Source organism: Chenopodium album, chromosome 16, assembly GCF_948465745.1.
Source record: "Chenopodium album chromosome 16, dcCheAlbu1.1, whole genome shotgun sequence".
Lineage (NCBI taxonomy): Eukaryota > Viridiplantae > Streptophyta > Magnoliopsida > Caryophyllales > Amaranthaceae > Chenopodium > Chenopodium album.
Genome location: NC_137849.1, coordinates 30,755,073 through 30,776,729, shown reverse-complemented (window position 1 = coordinate 30,776,729; position 21,657 = coordinate 30,755,073). Strand labels below are relative to the sequence as shown.

General features: G+C 37.2%; 1 non-coding gene across 1 annotated transcript; it reads right to left on the bottom strand.

Moving 5' to 3' along the window:
- Nucleotides 1-221: 221 nt before the first annotated feature.
- On the bottom strand, nt 222-327 carry LOC145586999 (small nucleolar RNA R71). Its single transcript, XR_014101067.1, has one exon. It is a non-coding gene; the product is annotated as a small nucleolar RNA R71 (small nucleolar RNA).
- Nucleotides 328-21,657: the final 21,330 nt, after the last annotated feature.

The following is a 21,657-nucleotide window of genomic DNA, read 5'->3' as shown; positions in this document are numbered from 1 at the left end:
GAGAGCCCTTGTACATTTAAACGAGTTTGAAAAATATTGCAACACGATTAAGGTAAATGGGGTCACTCAAGAATTTGTGAGACTAAAGCTATTTCCTTTTTCCTTGATAGGAAGGGCTCTTGAATGGCTTGAGAAAGAAGTGAGACCTAACTCCTTGAGAACTTGGGACGAGGTCACCATGGCTTTCTTAGGGAGATTTTACTCTCAAAAGAAGACGGCCAAGGCAAGGGCATTGATCCAAGGTTTCGGTCAAAAAGCTAGTGAAACCATATACGAGGCATGGGAAAGGTATAAAGAATATCAAAGGAAGTGCCCTCATCATGGCATTCCGACTTACCAAATGCTTGAAATGCTTTCATGGCCTCTAGTGATAAGAAATATAATTAAGTCATGACCTATAATAAAATGCTTGAAACACAAATTTCTCAATTGGCCAATGCTTTAAAGGAAGGGACTAGCACTTCCAAACTCCCACCCCAAGGACTAGATCCTAAGAGACCCGTAAATGCTATATCAACTAGAACCGGGAAGGTGTTGGAAGAGAGTGTCCTTAAAAGAAGCAATGAGAAAGTGAGCTTGAGTGAGCCACCCCTTGAGAGTGATTTTGAGCAAGAAGGAGAGAAAGATCATGAGAAAGAAAAAGAAAGAGAATGTGAAAAAAGAAAGAGAATGTGAAAAAAAGAAAGATTTTGAAAAACAGAGTGAAGAGAAAAGAGAAAAAGAGAGTGAAGAGAAAAGAGAAAAAGAGAGAGAAACAAAACAATTGCAAAAACTACCATATCCCCACAAATTTGTTAGAAACAAATTAGATGTGCAATTTGGAAAGTTTCTTCAAACATTGAAACAAATTCATCTTTCAATTCCTTTTATCGATGCTATCAAGCAAATGTCTAGTTATGCTAAGTATTTAAAAGATATTTTGAGTGGAAGGAGAAAATATGAGTTGGTGGAAACAGTGAATCTCACCGAGAATTGTAGTGCAATTATCATGAACAAAATGTCACCGAAATTAAAAGACCCCGGTAACTTTTCTATCCCTTGTGCAATATATAAAATGCAAATTGATAATGCTTTATTTGATCTTGGGGCTAGTGTTAGCCTTATGCCATATTCGGTATATCAAAGACTTGAGATAGGGGAACTTCTACCCACCAACATTACCCTACAATTGGCCGATCGTTCTCTCAAATTTCCAAAGGTTAAGGTAAAGGATGTTCCTCTAAGGGTGGGAAAGTTTGTAATCCCGGTGGATTTTGTTGTGTTAGAGATGGATGAAGATGTTAACATTCCTATAATTCTAGGATAACCTTTTCTTGCTACTTCGGGTGCTTTAATAGATGTTAAAAGTGCTAAAATTTCACTAAAAGTAGGAGATGAGGTGATAGAATTTGATTTGAATGAGAGCATGAAGTATCCAAGCTCTAATATTGATAATTGTATGATGATTGATACTATTGATTCTATTGTGACTTCTATGCATGAGCACTTGCTCACTACTAATGATGCCCTTGAGAATGTCCTTTTAAACAAGGAAAAGATAGGTGATCAAAGCAAGGAGATGGCATTGTATGAAGTGATGCTTGAAGGAAGTACGGAAGAAAGCATTGAGCAAGTATGCATGGGAATCACGAGTCATGATGCATTGGAGATAGCTACTTCAAGATAAGGTAAGGGTGTTCCAATGGTAGAGTTAAAACCTCTACCATCACACCTAAGGTATGTGTTTTTGGGTCCTAATTCAACTTTTCCAATAATTATGAATTCCTTTTTGAACGAGTGTCAAACTCAAATGTTATGTGGTGTTTTGAGAAACCACCAAGGTGCTTTAGGCTATACCATTGATAAAATCAAAGGTATTAGTCCTGCTTTATGTATACACCACATAACACTTGAGGAGGGTACTAAGCCTTCCATTGAGAGGCAAAGGAAACTCAATCCTCAAATGGGGGAGGTGGTGAAGAAAGAAATCACCAAACTCCTTGATGCCGGCATCATTTTCCCCATTTCAAGTTCTAGATGGGTTTCCCCCGTTCATGTGGTCCCTAAAAAGGGAGGAATGACCATAGTTAAGAATGAGAATGGTGATCTCATTTCAACTAGAACGGTAACCTATTGGAGGATGTGCATAGACTATAGACGTCTAAATGCATCCACTAACAAGGATCATTTTCCCCTCCCTTTTATCGACCAAATGCTTGAGAGACTAACCAAGCACAAGTATTATTGCTTTCTTGATGGTTATTCGGGTTTCTTTCAAATCCCCATAAACCCAGATGACCAAGAGAAGACAACTTTTACTTGTCCATATGGTACTTTTGCATATAGGAGGATGCCGTTCGGACATTGCAATGCACTGGCAACCTTTCAAAGGTGTATGATGAGTATCTTTGGAGACATGCTTAAAACCGAGATGGAAGTGTTCATGAATGATTTCTCGGTAGAAGGCCTATTATTTGAAGATTGTTTGTCCAATTTGGGCAAATGCTTAGCAAGATGTGAGAAGGTCAACTTGGTCCTAAATTGGGAGAAATGTCACTTCATGGTTGAAGAGGGAATCGTCCTTGGTCACAAGATTTCAAGCAAGGGGATTGAGGTTGATAAAGCAAAAGTTGAAGTGATAGAAAAATTGCCACCTCCAATCAATGTAAGAGGAGTAAGATCCTTTTTGGTGCATGCCGGGTTCTATAGGAGATTCATCAAGGATTTCTCACAAATTGCTAGACCCCTAAATGCTCTTCTTCAAAAGGATGCCATCTTTATTTTTGATGAAAAGTGTCTTCAAGCTTTCAACAAATTAAAGGAGGCCTTGATCTCTACTCCAATCGTACAAGGGCGAAAATAGGATTTACCATTTGAACTTATGTGCAATGCTAGTGATGTTGTAATTGGAGGGGTGTTAGGGCAAAGAATAGAGAAGAAGCTTCACGTGATCTATTACATGTCTAAGACCTTGAATGAAGCCCAACGGAACTACACCACAACAGAGAAAGAGTTTCTTGTTGTGGTACATGCTTTTGAGAAGTTTTGGAACTACCTTATTGGTTCCAAAACTATTGTTTACACCGACCATGTGGCTATTAGGTACCTTGTGGCAAAGAAAGAGTCCAAGCCTCGTCTTCTTCGTTAGGTCCTTTCTCTTCAACAATTTGATGTCGAAATTCGTGATAAGAAAGGGGCCGAGAATGTAGTTGCAGATCATGTTTCCCATTTAAACAATGTGCAATCTAGTGATGATGATATTCCCATATGTGATGAATTAAGAGATGATGTGCTTTATATCTTAAATCAGAAAGAACTTCCTTGGTTTGCCGACTTGGTGAACTACTTGGCATGTGGGGAATTTCCTCCCGATTTCTTCAAGAACAAAAGGAAGAAGCTAAAAAGATAATCAAGGCACTATGTGTGGGATGACCCCATTCTCTATAAAAGAGGAGTAGATGGTTTGCTCCGAAGGTGTGTTCCGGATGAGGAAGTGCAAAAAGTGCTCAAGACGTGCCATTCCGATCCTTGTGGAGGGCATATGGGAGCAAAAAAAACAACGTTGAAGGTCTTGCATAGCGGTTTGTGGTGGCCTCACATCTTTAAGGATGTTTAGGGGTTTGTGAAGACTTGTGACTGGTGTCAACGAACCGGCAACATATCCAAGCGAAATGAGATGCCTCAACAACCGATACTTGAGCTAGAGGTATTTGATGTATGGGGTATTGATTTTATGGGACCATTCCCTTCTTCATATGGAAATCAATACATCCTTGTGGCGGTAGATTACGTTTCAAAATGGGTTGAGGCCATTGCCTCCCCAAGCTTTAATACGAGGGTGCTCATGTCGGTTTGGTTGAATCAATACATTGTAATCTTACCTCCTGAGTGTGGAGGTCGTCAAGCTATTGACGTTAAATAAGTGCTTCCGGAAGGCAACCCAAGTAAAAATAATAATAATAATAATAAAAAGAAAAAAAATAAAAATGAGAGAGAGAAATAAAAAAAAATGGAGTGAGTGAGATAATGGAACAAAGAGTATTTTACTTCTGATTTGGCTAACAATTTGGTTGAATTTATGTTCTTGTGCTTTAAAATAGGCTTTTAGAGCCAAAAGAAGCAAGAAAAAAAAAAGAGTAAATGAAGCTGTCAACAGCTTGGAGCGGGCGCTCCTACCACTATGCACGCCCGCTCCAAGCTCAAAGAACAAAATAGTGAGCTTCAGCACAGGTAGGAGCGGGCGCTCCTAAGAGCCTGCACTCCCGCTCCTTTGCTCCGTCAAAAAACCAGAAGCTTCAGGGCGGGCGCTCCTCCAATACTGCACGCCCGCTCCTCCTGGACTCCTAAATTAGAAGCCAAGAAGAAAATTTAGAACGGGCGCTCCAACCTTTGAGCATGCTCGCTCCAACCAAATGCCGTAGCTAAATTCATTTTTAGAGCGGGCGCTCCTGGGTGCCTTCACGCCCGCTCCAATCTGGGCTACCAATCAGAAGACAAAACCCAAGGTCGGAGCGGGAGCTCTAGCTGACCTGTACGGCCGCTCCAGTCTATGGAGTTGGAAAGCAGGAACATTCAACAAGATTTGGAGTGGGCGCTCCAAGAGATCCGCACGCCTGCTCCAATCTGGGTTAGCAATCTAAATACAAGTTCAAGACTAGGAGCGGGCACTCTAAATACACAGCACGCCCGCTCCGTCCAATGTCGCAGCCAAGTTCATTTAAGGAGCAGGCGCTCCTAAGCACGTACACACCTGCTCCATTCTGGGAAGCAAAAATAAAAGGCAGCTTCTACAATTGGAGCGGGTGCTCCACCCCTTCAGCATGTCCACTCCACTCAAATGCCGTAGCAAAATTAATATTTGGAGCGGGCGCTCCAAGGCACTTGCACGCCCGCTCTAAACAGGCCAGACAAAGCAGAAGGTTATCTTTAAGGCAGGAGCGAGCGCTCCTCTTGAGCTGCATGCCCGCTCCTAGCTGGGAAAGGAAAACAGTAGGCCTTTTAACGGCTGGAGCGGGCACTCCTAACCCCCAGCACGCCCGCTGTAACACCCCAATAATTATCCCTTTTTCCAAACCACTTAATTTAAATAAAATAGTGGAGAACCATTGGCATGTTACCGCCACGTGTTAAAACGTTAAGGCTTTATCAAAGTATTGCAGCGGAAATCCAACTTAAATCTTAAAATAATATAATTTAGAAAACCAATAAGTCAAAGCTTACAAATTGAAACCATAAAGGCCCTTATTAAACCAAACTAATATTTAAAATCCCAAAACATAATTGAAATAGTAAAACATAGATAAGTTCAACACAAAGAACAAATACTCTCAATCACACCAATCCCTTGACAATGCGTATGTCAAATCCCCGAACCTCACATCATCAATCTAACCTGTGCAATACTGCTCCCCAATAATACAAGTGTAATAATTGGATCATCACAGGGTCATTGAAAGGCGAAGGCCATGACCAAAAGAAAACACACACAAAAGCACACAATCAGCAAAGCTGAGTACATACAAGCTACAACGTACAAAACCTAACATGCTCAATTAATTAAAGTAAATAAACATACAAAACGAATTCATTAATCAAGACTCCACACTTAAACAATTCAATTGACTCAACATACTTAGTAACAAGTTCCAAACACTTGACTCTTTATATTTAGTTTATTAATTTAATTTGGAGTAAGCAATAGACGAGGTTGTCCAACCCACCAAATCATTTTGGTCCCAAATGACCATTTAAAATAAAAGTTTAGCGCAATGCAAGAATGGGCGCGACTCCATTCTCACAAAGTTAGTCTAGGATCCCATCTAACTTTCATTATAAAATAAAAATGTAAATACCAAAAGAGAAGAGGACATGTTGATCAAACAAGCCTCGGAAAGCCACGGGCTACCACCGTGTACCCCAACCCATAATTGTCAATACTCTAGAAGTGCACACTTTCCAGAGTTTTATTGCTCATCCTTGTTTCACTTTACATGATTACAATTTTAATTAACAACCGACTCATTCAAGTAGACCATACATAACAATCATACGTCAATTCACTTTTAATCTTATTTAGGACAATGGTGATCACATCACAAATTGACCTTTTATTCCTTTAAACTTCCAAATTATCCAAAATTGTTGAACATAGTCAACCCACCTAGCCATTTCGGCCTAATCCACTTTTACTCAACATACTAACAAGTCATGCTTGAGTAATAACTAAAATAATAATAACCTTGTGGAATAATTAATAAATTCATTCCACTTAAACCATTAAATTCCAATCCTTCAATAATCCAAATGTGGTTAATAAACCAATCCAATAAAAATATGCTTGTATCAATATTCCATACAAACAATTAATCCAATATAATTCAACATGCTTGCATCCATAATTCCATACAAACATAATCAATTCACCAAAACATGTCTCATAAACATAAGCACATGAATTAATTAAATGTATAACCAAACAATTTCCATCCAAGTGTTCTCTAAACATGAAACTAAGTTCTTTCTTTTTGGTACCTAAACATGATACTACTTACAACGAAGTAGACATGTACGTACCTCGTATAAACAATCCTTTGTGCCACTTTTAATCACTTAAAAGTCTCCTAGGGAATAATCACTTCCTAGAAAACAACCAATAACAATAAATTAATACTCAACCAAATTTCCAGCAAATTAAATTTACTTTAGACTACTTAAAAAAAATCTTAAAATTATTTAAAAACCCCTAATTAAACTCCTTTTTAATGGGTAATCACACCCTTTCATTAAAATCACAATTATACTACTTTAAATAAAATTCCAGCATTTTAAACTAATCAAAAACCCTTTAAAACTCAAGGATAAAATTTAAAGCATAAAAAAAACTTCGTTAAAAATCTAAAACTGCCCAAAAATCATATTTAGAGGCTGAATTTGGCCACGAGAAGGTGATTTTCAATACTACTTTGTTATCAAAATCGGATGAATTCAGAACCTAAACGGGATTAATATTAACGAATGGAAATCTAAGAATTAAAACACGAATTTACGTGTTCAAAATATTCTGGGATTAAGTTAAACTAATCAGTAGTTATAATCACCAAAATTTCAAACATCATTACTATAAAAGCCCTAAATCAATTGTTCGTAAAAACCCTAAAATCGTGATTTTCAATAATTAAAAACCCTAGGTTATAAAATTTACAAAATTTGAAAATTATGACATTATAAAATCTGAAATTATAAAGTTTAATTATCAAAATACAATTTGATACTAATTAAATTAATTTCAAACAATAAAATCAAAACCCATAAATCAATAATTATAATTACACAAATTAATAAAACAAAGGAGAAAATAAGATTAACCTTTTGTGTGGGAAAAATTTTGGGGATGTATGGGGTATTTATAGGGGAGAGAGTTGTAGGGTAAGTAGGAGTATTGGGCCTCATAAAATTAATGGGCCATTTAGGTAAATGTAATGGACTAGGCTTTGTTTGTATGGCATAGATTGTAGAATGAAAGCTCATAAAATAATTTGTACTAAAATAATTTTCGACCCAAATTAATAATTTGAAACTTTTTAAAATAAAATCCGGAAAAATACAAATAAATATTATAAATAAAATAAATTTTCATTTATAAAATATTTAAAAATACGGGGGATTACACCCGCTCCGAGCTGTCCTGGTAAAAAAAAATACAGATTCTTTTTCCTCTTTTTCCCCTTTTTCCCTCATTTCTCACCACTCATTCACATTTTCCCTCTCTCTTCTCTTTACCCATCTCCTTCTCTCTCTAAAAGCCACATTTTTCTTCAACTCCTCTCTACAAAGTCATCATCAAATCTCTACATTTTTCACCAAAAATTCACAAAATCCTCTTCTCCTCTAAATTCTCTTTCCAACAACAAAAAAATTTACACAAATTCAAGCACAAAAATTTCAAACCCTAGAACACCACCATTTAAAATCGAAGGGAAGCTTGGGTCTTTCAACAATTTGGAGCTAAGAAAGGAGGAATTGAGCAAGGCTTGGAGGTTTAAGAGTATTTTCATGCTCTTGTGGGTATAAATTCCCTCACTTCTTCACTCTTGTTCTTAATTCTTGTGATTTTACTTCAAACTTCACTTTTCTTGATTATTCTTGATAAATTGTGTGCATTGGTTCATGACTTGTTGGAATTTTGAGAATTATTGTGTTTGAAATTAGTTTGAACGTTGTGGTAAAATAAATTGAAAATTGTGATTGTTGTGGTTTAGGATTGTTGTGAGTAGATTGGAATTATTGTTGGTTGTGAATTTTGTGTTGGAATTATTTTTTGGATTGTGTTGGAATATATATATTTTGAATTGTTGAAACAGGTACTTGGATTTTACGGGGTTTGAAATTTTGGAGGTTGTTTGTGGTGTGTTTTAGTGTGTGTGTGTGTGAGGTGTCTTGAGTTACCTTTGTAAACCTTTTCTCACATTATCAAAATGATTCTTTGATTATTTGGAGGTGCGGGAGGAAAGAAGAGAAAGACTTCTTTCCATCCAAATAAACGAAAACCAAAACCAAAACCAAAACCAAGACCAAAACCAAAGCCAAACATAAAATCAAAACAATGCTCCTCCTTCAATAAAAATTCCCGAAAAATTTAAAGGTTATCACAAAGAGCTCTCTAGACGAAAAATCCTTCCAACAAGATTTTACGACCAAGAAACTTGCCAACTTTTAGGGATAGATGATGGAATTCAGCGAGTGGCCGAGAATTTCGGATGGTTAAACTTCCTCAAAATGAGGGAGCTAACCTACGAATCGCTCACTCTCGAATTTCTTTCCACCCTTAACATGCGCCGAATCAATCGTGAGGGAGAGCCAATTGAGTGCGAGATTAAGTTTAAAATATTCAATCAAGATAAAACTTTAAGCTTAACTCGCCTCAATGAGATTTTCAAATAGCCCGTGTATAATCAAGTCGACGACCCCGATAGTTTCTACCTCTTTAGATATGAGGAGTATAATTGGTGGAACACTATAGCGAGGTACCCCAATTGCACGACCCGAGCTAGCCATGCTAGCCACATTATCCACCCCGTACTACGTATATTCATGAGAATTATGGGGTACACTTGCTTCTCATAGCAAGACCTTGGGAAGCTAACCAAAGAGAAAATTAAATGCCTCTTCATAGCTTCCCAATTTGAGGGGGATCTTGAGGGCAACGTGAACATGGGGTACATGTTCATAAAACGGTGCCTAGAAATAAAGAGGAGTACGGAGTTAAAAGGGGAAATAAAATGTGATGGGATGATCACTATAATTGTCAAGGCTTTGGGCTTTACCGATTGGGTTAACCAATTGACTCTGGTTAACGGGTCCAATGTCCTTGACATTCCCAGACTTGCCTAGTTGCACATGCTTGTGGAACTCCGGGGTAATGTGACCACCTATTCTTGGTTGGTCAAGGGTAAGCACCGTTGCATTCTCCCAAATGCGGCGGTAATGAACACTGTGGGAACCACTTGGCAACTACCAAATGAGCCACTCCCCGGGAATGTTCCCGACCTTAACCAACCATCTCAACCCCGTCGCCATAGCATATCCACCGTTCCTAGCTTTATGGGTGGCCCCTCCTCCTCTTCTTCCTCCTTTAACCTTGAATCGGCATTTCACCATCTAAACCTAACCAACCAAAGAATTCTTCAAGAAAATGAATATCAAAGCTATGTCTCCCAAATGTCCTACCAAAACCAAGTTGAGAGGGGAGATTTCCTCCCCTATGTCAACTATCCTCACCGCCCCGTCCAAGAGGGGTCGGTGCCTGGTTGGAACAACAACCAACCCACCTACTCCTATTGGCAAGGACCTCGTAGCTACATTTCGAAGCTACAATCCTTCCCTCCCTACGACTATACACAACCCAAGGGTTGTGATTTTAGGGGGGAACCTTCTTATTACCACGTCCCCGAGACATGTGGTAATATGGCTCCCGAGGAGATCGATAACCACCCCTTAAGGGGATACTTCGGGTTTTCACCCGGGTATAATGGTGGTTGGGGTACTAGTAGTGCACCGGACTTCGGTCACTACCGAAGTAGCCCCAATATTGATCTTCCTCCTTACGTGGATCAACCCTCCTATTCCGGCGATGTAGACCCAACTTACAATTACATTCCATCGCCGCCTAAGGGGGATGATTGGGAGTAGCCATTAAACATTTGTTTTTATCGTTCCCTTCTCTTCCTTCCCGTCATTTGTAAAACTGAGGCCGGTGTCAAGTTTTAGCTTGGGGGGAGATGTTTCTCATTTTATTCACTTTTCGTGGGAATGGTAATCAAATTCTAGCTTGGGGGAGGTCTTGAGGTCCTTGTGCTTAGGGTAGTTTTTGGTTTTGATAGGATATGTGCTTTCATGTGATGCTTTTGTGCAATATATGGAGAAGTTTGAGTTTGTATGTGGAATGTTTGGCATGAAAGGCTTAGCTTAGCCTTTAGGACTTGTGGTAGGATTCATGTTGTATTATGTTCTAGATTGCATGCCTACTTTAGGTTGGTTGTTGCTCTATTCACGATGATATGGCATGCCTAGGCTAGAACGATTGCATATTGATGTTTTTGTCTCACTTCTCCTTATATGTGTGCTTTGGAGCATCTTATTCCTATGATTAGCTTTGGTATATATATATATATTGGTTGGCTTGTGTGATGGTTAAATGCATGGTTTGGTTGGTTTGCTCTTGGTCTCTTTGATGATGCTTTGTGATGATTGATGATGTTGGTTTTTCCCTAATATCCAAATTTCTTCTCCTTCTTATCTTCTTACCCCTCTAATATCCAAATTCCCTAAAATCCAAATCCCTATTATCCAAATTCTTTAATTAGTTTTCTTATCCCCCATTTTTCAGCTTTCTTCTAAAAAAAAGAAAAAAAAAACAAAAAATGAGCTTTGAAAAACAAAAAAAAAAAAAAAAAAAAAAAAAAAGAATTTGTTTTGCCTTTGATCGGTTTGCAATGATGATATTAGATTGTATGTGGTGGATATTTGTTTTCTTTTTGTAATAAAATTTCGAGCATGATTTAGATGCCCTTGGTTGAACATAGAATTGGCTAGTTTAGGCTAGTGTGAGAATAACCTTACCGAATGTACGAGACTTAAAGTCTAGGTTTGTGGTCACATGGTGTCGCTTATCTCAAAGGAATTTGAACCCCGAAAGGTAGTATTTAATCCCACATTGTCCCCAAAAGTGAGGTTCTAATATTTTTCAAGCCTACTACATTTTGTATGAGTGGCAAGGAACCTCTTTGATTTAGTACCTAGATCGAGAACTTGAGTCTCAACTCCCAAGATCGCGGCCTAAACTACTCTTAGCGTTGATAAAGGTTGTTATGTATTATTTATTCACAAAAGTTAAGGCATATCATTTTTGTTTCCTTAGTTCAATCTTTAGTCTATTGTAATTAGTAGTTTATGTTGTAACTGTCTAAAAAAAAAAGCCGCCTCCCTAGAAATTAAATCTTTAGTTCAATCTTTAGTCTATTGCTACGGAGGTGATGAATAGCCACCTCCCTAGCAATTAAACAAGCTTGGGGGTGTGTTTTTGTTTCAAGTACATTCATGGTTTGTAATATGGGTCAAAGTTAGAAACCTCTTTAGGGTTGTTCTTAATTATATACATCTTAGTTTGGCTTTAATTGCAAAACACTTCTAATTTTCTCTATGCCTTAACTTTGTGCCGAAATCCTTGAGTCTTGTAATATTAGTAGAGTAGTAGAAGCCTTTGTCGATGGAGGGAGTTGATTCACAAGCATATGGAGAGGGTACTTTTTCATTGAGATGTCGAGTGTTTTAAAACCCGCTTTATCTATGTTTTATGGCTCCTTCGAGGAGTCATGAGACACTACCATTAGGGGGGATTTGAACTTTGTGACGGGGACGCGGTAAGATGTGTTGAATGGGCCTAAGTTGAGTATTTTCGGGAAGGTTAGCTAGGCCTTGGCTAGTCATGATCGTGGTTAATCTTAGGAATATCCCTCATGCTCGAGTTTTATTTCTTAAGGAATTTTGTATCTATGCATGTGCTTTTCTTTGAGCAAATTGATCTTTTGCTTTATTTTTGGGCAATGTGAATTGCTTAAGGACAAGCATTTGGCTAGCTTGGGGGGATTTGATAAGTGGTTTATTTGACCACTTATTGTGGTAATTTTAACCCGGTTTTGCTATCCTTTCCCCTCTTTCTAACCCGTTTTTGTATATAAAAGTTGTGTCTTGGCCTTGCCCCCTCTTTGTGTATGCTTGCTCATGTTTTGCAGGTATTATAATCATTTTGGCAAGCAATCAATTGAGCGGAATGGCGTTCATGGCTTGAAAACAAAGAAAGGAGAGCCCACTCCAGGAAGAGCGGGCGTGCACCTCTCTTGGAGCGGGCGCTCCTCAACTTAAGCAACTTTCTGCCCAAATCCAATCCAGTGAGGAGTGGGCGCTCCTAGATCCTCCAAACTTTCTGCCCCAACACTAAAGCAGGGAGGAGCAGGCGTGCACCCTCCTCGGAGCGGGCGCTCCTCCCCTAGTAAGAAGAATCTGCCATATACTGAGAATAGGGGAGCGGGCGTGCAGAGCCCTTGGAGCGGGTGCTCCTCCCCGAGTATTTTGAATCTGTCTTCTTCTGAAATTAGCAGGAGAGGGCATGCAAGATCCAGGAGCGGGAGCTCCTAGCTGAGAGCGGGCGCTCCTCGTTGGGAATCTGTTTTATTTAGACGGATTTACCTATATATTTCGGGGAGTATAAATACTTCCCCTTTATCTCTTTTGTAAGGTAGACAGCAGTAGCACAGTATTTAGCATTCCCTCTTAGTTTGAAGCATTCCTCTTTGATAATTTAGCTTAGTTTTCATCAATTCAATCATTGTAATAGTGAATTTCAAGAGATATTCTCAAGGTTTGGCACTTTATAATCAACATTTGAAGCTTCAATTAGTAATTTCTTCCACCTTCTTCTACTTAATTTCTAATTTTATTTGGTATTTGCATGCTACTTGAATCTCCTTAGTTCTTGATAATTTGTTGTTGGATGATAGTTTATTCAATTGTTAACCACTTTTCCCCAATTATTGAAGTAGTTAGAACCCTAATACTTGTTTGCATGTTGATTAATATGAGTTATGAGTAGTCTTCTTGCTGGGGTTGGGTGAAGCTCAACCTTTTGGGTTAGTTATGCAAATGTCGGAGAGGCATTGATGTTTATATTGCAATTAAATTGATTGTATGAGATTGCTTGTTAGTTCTTCATGATAGGATTAGCTACCCTTGACTTAGGAGCTTGATAGCAAAATATGCTTAGTTTGACATGGGAATGTGAATTAAGTATGTCGTTACTTATTGCAATTTGATTATGTATCTTCTATTGCTAAACTAATGAGGAATCTAAGTTTGGTAGTGTGAGTTGTTTTCTAATTGCATGAGGTTAATCTTACATATAGTCCTTGCTATATCTTTTCTATTTTCCTCCCCGTTTTCCTAATTACCTTGGTTGAGTGGATCCCATTCCCTAGTGTCTTTAATCCATCGAATTAGAATCATAGTTTGTTTGTCTACTTGACGAACCCCAAATCACCAAAGATTTCGAACTAGCTTAAGTGTTAAGATCCTTAGCAACCATGTCCTGTTCCTTGTGGACCGAACTCTTACTTATCATTATGCTTGGTTTGTAGGATGTTTGTTTATAAGTGTGTTTGATTGAGTGTGGAATGTGCGACCGTTCTCACGGCCATCACCTATGTAAGGATGGCTTTGCTCCACATGGTCAGTTTGGGGGACAATATTCTTGTTGGCTTGTCATTTTGACCCCTTATAACTTGCCCCGTCAATGTGTATGAAAAGACAATTCATGTTCCTTTCGTTGCTCGTTCCTGGTCCTAAAAACACTAAGGGCAACTTGGATGTTTACATGCAACCTCTCATAGACGAGTTGAAACAATTGTGGGAAGTTGGCGCAAATACTTACGATATTTTGAGAAAATAGAATTTTAATCTTCGAGCAACCATCCTATGGACCGTTAGTGACTTCCCGGCTTATGGTATGTTATCTTGTTGGACCACAAGTGGTAAGAAAGGCTTGTCCATATTGCATGGAGAAAAGCAAAGCATTATGGCTCGAACACAGTGGTAAGGTTTCTTGGTTTGATTACCATCGCCAATTCTTTCTGACAAATCATCCTTTTCGAAATAATAAAACTGCATTTCGTAAAAAAAAGTTGAAAAAGGTTCACCACCTCACATCATGTCAGGAGAGGAACTATGGTAATGTGTGAAAGACCTTTCTAAGGCACTGCAACGTCTCAAAAAAGCCAAAAAAGGGTGGTTCAAGCAAACCACTCTCTAGGAGCTTCCATATTGGAAACATCTGCTCATTCGTCACAACTTAGATGTCATGCACGTTGAAAAGAACTTCTTTGATCATTTGATTCACACTATAATGGACGTAAAAAAGCTATCTTGTGACACGCCATCAGCTAGAAATGACATTACTAAATATTGTAAACGGCCCCAGCTTCATCTTCAAGAGGATGATAGAGGAAAATAATTCATGCCAAAGGCTCCGTTCGCTCTTGATAAGGCTCAGAGAAAGGTTTTGTGTGAGTGGGTCAAACAGCTACGGTTTCCTGATGGTTACGCCTCTAATTTGAGCAGATGCGTTGATTTTCAAGCATGTAAGCTACATGGAATGAAGAGCCATGATTTTCACGTGTTCATAGAGAGGTTGTTGCCCACTACTTTGAGATAATTGCTTCCTAGCCATGTATGGAATGCAATTACAGAGATAAGCCAATACTTTCGCGATTTGTGTCGCTACAAAATTACAGTTAATGACATGGAGCGATTGGAAAAAAACATAGTTGAGATCCTTTGCAAGCTTGAGAAGGTTTCCCTCCTGCATTCTTCAACTCCATGGAGCATTTACCAATTCATTTGCCATATAGGCTAAAATTGATTGAACTTGAATGAATATGGTTCCTAAAATGTGTTAAGTGCTCATTTCATGTGATTTCAATCCATAGGCACCTAAAACTATGTGTTATTGGCATGTTAGAAGAAAGAATGAGTTCATTTGATTAAAACCATAGAAAATAGGCAAGGTAGAAGGCATATAGGCCAAAATTGGTTGAATTTGGATGAATATGGTTCCTAAAATGTGTTAAGTGCTCATTTCATGTGATTTCAAGCCATATGAACCTAAAATTATGTATTATTGGCATGGTAGAATAAAGAATGAGTTCATTTGATTATAAACATAGAAAATGGGCAAGGTAGAAGCCATATAGACCAAAAAAATTGGTTGAATTTGTATGAATATGGTTCTTAAACTATGTTAAGTGCTCATTTCTTTTGATTTCAAGCAATACGAACCTAAAACTATGTGTTATTGGCATGTTAGAAGAAACAATAATGTCATTTGATTATAAACATAGAAAATGGGCAAAATAGAAGCCATATAGGCCAAAAATTAGTTGAATTTGGATGAATATGGTTCCTAAAATGTGCTACGTGCTCATTTCTTTTGATTTCTAGCCATAGGCACCTAAAATATGTATTATTGTCATATTAAAAGAAAGAATGAGTTCATTTGATTAAAAATATAGAAAATAGGCAAGGTAGAAGCCATATAGGCCAAAATTGGTTGAATTTGGATAAAAATGGTTCCTAAAATGTGTTAAGTGCTCATTTCATGTGATTTCAAGCCATAGGCACCTAAAACTATGTATTATTGTCATGTTAGAAGAAAGAATGAGTTCATTTGATTAAAAACATAGAAAATGGGCAAGGTAGAAAACATTGTTGGCTAAATTTGCTTGAATGTTCAAGAATAAGAACCGTTAACTTATGTTGTTGATCGTTTTTTTTAACAATTTTTTTTTAATATCATGTATATATTAAAGGAGACCTACCAAAAGAAGCTCAAAGAAGCAAGGAGTCAAGGGATTCGGAAGAGTCCAAATGAGTTGTACTGGGAGACAGTGGGTGGGCGCAATAAGAAGGGCCGCGTGAAGGGACTTGGCAAAAGTGCAGAGCTGTACTATCGAGTTTCCAGTTCTTCACAACAATACACGCCGTCTATCATTTCTCAGATGCAAGATCAAATGGGGCATAGTGTGCAAGCTCTCCAAACTCAAATGGAAGTCGAGATGCAAAGCCAAATTGAATCCAAAATGGCCGAAATGGAGAAGAGATACAAGGAGAGTATGGATGAGATGATGAGTCATTTCACTAACAACGACTCATGTTCCACCATTCGTCCTCAGCATCGAGACCCTAGGGACGACCCAGATAGTGGCGGAGCAGGCCAGGGTACCCCGGCGATTGTTTAGCTTAGCTTCACTCTAGCATAGCTTTTGTTTAGTATGGACATTAAATTAGTTCGGATTATCTTTTGTACTAGGACATAATTACATATATATGTAAATAAATATAATTTCTTAGGTCGTTAATTAATTTATTTTAAACAGAAACTTCTGCAGGTGTTCAGGTTTTACATCATTTTATTCAAAACAAAAATACAAATCTGAAATTGTATTTTTTGAATTATTTCCGACGGTTTTACAGGTGATTCCGACGAAATAAATCCGTCGCAAACTGCATATTACAACGACGGAAATGACCCTCGCAATTGTCGGACATAAAAAGTCCGTCGGAATGATACTATTTTCGACGGAAAAATTCCATCGCAAAATCCTTTTTCCGACGGAATTTTTCCGTCGGAACATCCCATTTCCGACGGAATTTTCCCGTCGCAAAATCTATTTTTCGACGGATTTTTTTTCCGTCGGAATATTGCGATAGAACTTCAGTTTAGGTCAAACTAAATTCCGACAAAATCATTTCCGTCGGAATTTGTCCAATTTCCTACAAAAGGTATTCCGACAACTATTTTCTACGAATTTCCGTCGGAAACTTGTTTTCCTATGGAATTTGCATTGTTTATGACGAATTTTTTTCGTCGCAATTAAGATGTTTTCTTGTAGTGTAAGTAAAAATCGTGCGTTGCACGGTACTTTAACTAGTTTACTCTAAAGTCTAAACCCTTAGAGCATCACCAATGGTAAGTTATTCCACATCAATTTTTAAGCTACAACACTTTGTAGCAACAAAGTGTTTCAATGGTAAGCTACAACATCTTGTAGTTTGAAATAAAATAAAATTTTAGAAAATAAATAAATAATTGTACACATGTTATAATATGAGTAGCGTTTATTTGTCTATTTTTTAATCAAGCATGTAGCTTGTTTGAGCTACATTAGTTTGGATGTTGTTCAATTTTTTGTTCTCCTACGATAAGCATGTAGCTAGAAACTTCATTTACTCCCTTCGTTTTTAAATAATTGCTCCATTTCTCCATGTGCGGAGTTTTAGGAGAAATTGGAGAAAGTAATAAAATATAGAGGTAGTGGGGTAGGTGTAAAAAATTGTAAAAATCAAAAGTAGTGGGGAGAATTGGAGGAGAGAGAATATGAAAATAATACAATATGATTATGGTGGGTCCATTAGGTGAGAGAAAATTAATTTAATATTATAAAAGCTTTCTAAATAAGGAAATGGAGCAAGTATGTAAAAACGGCCGAAAAAAAAAATGGAACAAGTATTTAAAAACGAAGGAGTATATTACAAGCAAATCCTTACAATTGAACCATTGGGTATACACTTTTATAAGATCTACCCTGCCCCATGATTGGACAACCGTATAAAGACTCGGCCCATTTATTTATTAGCCGGATCTAACCCCTTAATAACTGAGCAGGTCATGGGTCATGGGTCATGGCTTTTAAAAGGGATCCAAGGCGTCCAACCCATTGAATTGCTCTCTATCAGATATCCATTGAAGCGCAGTTGACGTTCTACGTTGAATCTAGTTGTTGTATCCCCCATTGAAGCAGCTTCCGAGGTAAGTTGTTTGTATTTGTCATCATCATATCAAATATCCCTAAAATTATGAGATAATTGAATCAAATATCCCTAAAATTATGAGATAATTTGGTTGCTAATGTATTGCACAACCCTTATTCTTAGGATTCAACTATGAAATTAGAGCTCTTTTCCCTCCTGCCCTGCCTCAGGGACGGGCCTGGATGTATTGATTTGTTTTTCAATCACTTTCTTGAATTTTTGTAAATATTTGGGATTGTCAAATTCATGGTGAGTTGAATTTTGAATGGGTGCGTTGTGATTGTTGCAGAAATGGGTTTTATCATGGAATTTGCAGAGAACTTGATTTTGAGGTTGATGGAAGATCCGAGCGAAAGGGATAGAAAATTCAGGGATCACCTGTATACGCTGCAAGATCGGTGCAAGAAAACCAAGGAAATGTGGAGTATGCCATTGAGGCCATATGGGTTTTGGACCTTTGAGCGTCATAACTCTCAGCTTGCTTGGGATGCTCAGATTACCAATGTAACCGGTCGTAGGGATCCCTATGACGAGGTCCTTGAGGGGACTACTAAATAAATATTCAGGTTTTCGGCTTTTCGCGAACTCTTTTATAGTGATTGATGTTTCTGCTTTGGTATCTAACATTTGAGGGTGTATGCATCATCTTTTGTTGTTCTATTCTGTGACATTAGGGTATTATGTATTTGTGTGTGATATTGGAACTTTTTTCGCATCATCTTTTGTTGTTTGTGGTATATAGGCCGAGTATTAGGTTTGTTTGGCACTGTACTGAATGATATCTACCCTCTTCTTACCATTATGGATAAATAAATAAAAATAAAAATAAAAATAAAAATAAAATAAAAAATAAAAAATAAAAAACCCTGTAAATGCTTGGTGAAATGAAAAGACATGCTCGTGTCAATGTTCGAACTTAGAAGTAACAATATTGGGTTTTATTGACATTTACATTCTAAATGTGTTGTGGACTAGTGAGAAATTTTGATATTTGAATGCTTTAAAGGAGTAGTGAGTTATATCATGTAGCGTGGTTTGAGTTTAGAAGCAGATTATTGATGTCCTGATCTTTGATCATCTTATGGTTATACATTTGAACTTTGTTTGAGGAAGTATTAGGCTCTGCTTGGGACTATGATTAGAGTGTGACATCATTTTTATCTCTTTGATTGCTGCTCTCTCTTATCCCTTTCCCTCAGTTTGCCCAAGCTTGTTCAAGGCCATCATCTGAATCTCATTCATTTTGCAGTAGTTAATTTTCACAACCTTATAGACGTTACCCCTAAGGTTCCTTAGGATTGTGATGATTACAAACCAACAAATGTAAGCTATCATTTAAGACAACAATATATATTTTGGTTGTGTAAATTTGTTTTGTTGGTTGAGTTGAGAATTTAGTATGTGAGATTAGCTTAAAGATTCTCAAAGGTGATGAGATGCTATTTTTTTTTCAAGCAAAGGTGATGAGGTGCTTGAAGACAAGGTAGGTTGCTTGTTTATGTCTATAGAGCCTTTTTCTTGTAAAATGCTTCGCTATTGTGTAATATTAGTTAAATCAAGTATATTTAATTTTATGTCTAATGGAACTATCTCCATGTCATACCAAGAAGAGCGTGTCAAAGGTTTTTCTTTGAAGAATCTTTGTTAATCTTGTGTTGCAGCCTTGCAGAAATTTAGGATTTCTTTGGAGTAGAAATTTAGGATTTTATTGGAGTAAAAACAGTTGAATGTGATTTTGAATGGATGGAATACTGGTTATATTGGTTATATTAGTACTGGGATGCCCGGTTCATGAAGATGAGAACTTTATCAATAACAAAGAGAATTGTTTTTTATCTTCTTGTGCTATTTTCCAGAGTATTAGAAAATTGAAACAAATAGTTTAGAATCCGTTTGTTATCACTAAAGTGCTAGAGATTAGTATGAAAACAGTAAGATAACAAGCTAGAGAGAGAGAGATTAATGGCAGCCAAGGGAATGATAGTATATTATTGAACAGAGTATTCAACAATACAAGCCTTCTTTCGAGAGGAAGGAGCTCTCCCAAAACAAATTTCTTAATTAATTTCTTGATACATTCCCCTTACACCAATCACCTATTAATACCCCAAAAATTAAGCCATAAAACAAACTTAAGCATGCCAGTGAAAAATAACAAACTCCTAACAAACTTATCTAGAGATTACCATTCTACCCTTTTTCCCCAAACAGAATTTAACCACCTGACAACTCAGCAACTTCTGGCTAATTCTTGGGCCTTCTAGTATAGGTGAAGCGGATATCTGGTTTAGGCTGATTCCTTGCATAAAGACACTAAAGTATTTAATTGTTTTTTGTTTCCGAAAGTCATTGGTGCACGGTATCTCAAAAAAGAATAAAATTCATCAAACATATTAGAGTTATCATGATTTTGAAATCTAGCAACCACTTGTTCTAGTTTCTTCTTCATCTTCTTTTTTTTCTTTTCTTTTTTTATTTTAATAATCAGTTAACAAAAACGAAGACAAAAGGGCTCTTAGTAATTTTAAGTAGTTTCTACCACGTTACCTTCATCTTGGCAATTACTCTTTCACATTGCAATTGATCCTATGTGTGCTTATCTAAATAGAGATTTATTAAGGTTCAAATTTTGTTGGGGGGTTGAAGCAAAAAGGGGTGACAATTATTTTTGGGCCATTGGAAGATTTGCACCAAGGATAATTTTTACCAGAAGAACTCATAATTACTAGATGACTTGTCATATGTTTGAGGTTTAAATGTTGTGCATTATCTTCAGAGAGGTTTAGTTGCTAACAATGCAAGACATTAACAAAGATTCTAATATTTTGGTGGCAAGAAGAATTTTTAGAACTCCAACAAACGGGATGTAATCTTGTAGAGATTTTGTAACTTGTTTGTAATTGCTATTGCACTTTTATGATTTTAATTAATTATTTTTAATCTTGTTTGTCTAGATTCTCTAGAAGCATGTTATGGTATATTTCTATCTATCTACTTCTGCCAGGCAAGTGATGAAGCCGTGCTGCCAGCTTGCTCTTCTTTTTTTTTTTTTTTTTTTTTTTTTTTTTTTTTTTTTTGGGTGGGGCTTGGGGGTGGGGATGAAAATTTTTAAATTTATTGGGAGGTGGTACTATATGTAAAGAGTACCATTATGACATGCATTCTTAGAGTTTAAGAATGTGCTTATTGCTAGTTTTTGACATTTTCTGGCTAAAATGATTTAACACAATTAATTAAAGTAAGAAGCTTTGCATTTACCCAATTACAGGAAACCTGAAAAGGGCATATAAATCCTCTTAATCGAGTTGGTAGAGCACACTGTCCACTGTTATGACCTATATATTTAATTTTAGTGAACTGGCACCATCTCCTTGCGTAGAAAGTTGTAGGGTGGTGGGCCTAGGCCTTTGGCTTAGCAATAGCAGAGCTTAGTTTCCCTTCCTTGTTGGTCTTAATTCGTCTTTTTACGTGTTTGTAGTCTATGTGATGGTTTGGCTGGTGCCATTTGAATCTACATTAACTAAGGGTAAATGAATTGGATAAAATATGCATCAAGCATCTGATTATATGGGCCGTGTTCTCTTGTTGTTCTAGTTCAGTTTTGAGTTCGCTAAAAGTCAAAGTTTTCCATTGGTTATTATCTTCTACTCTTCCTTTGAGTTGGTTTATAACTTCAATCATGTGCTTGTGACTTGATGTAAATTGTCTTCAATGAAATATCATTCTTTTGATTCTATTCCTCTACTATGTATGCAAACATTA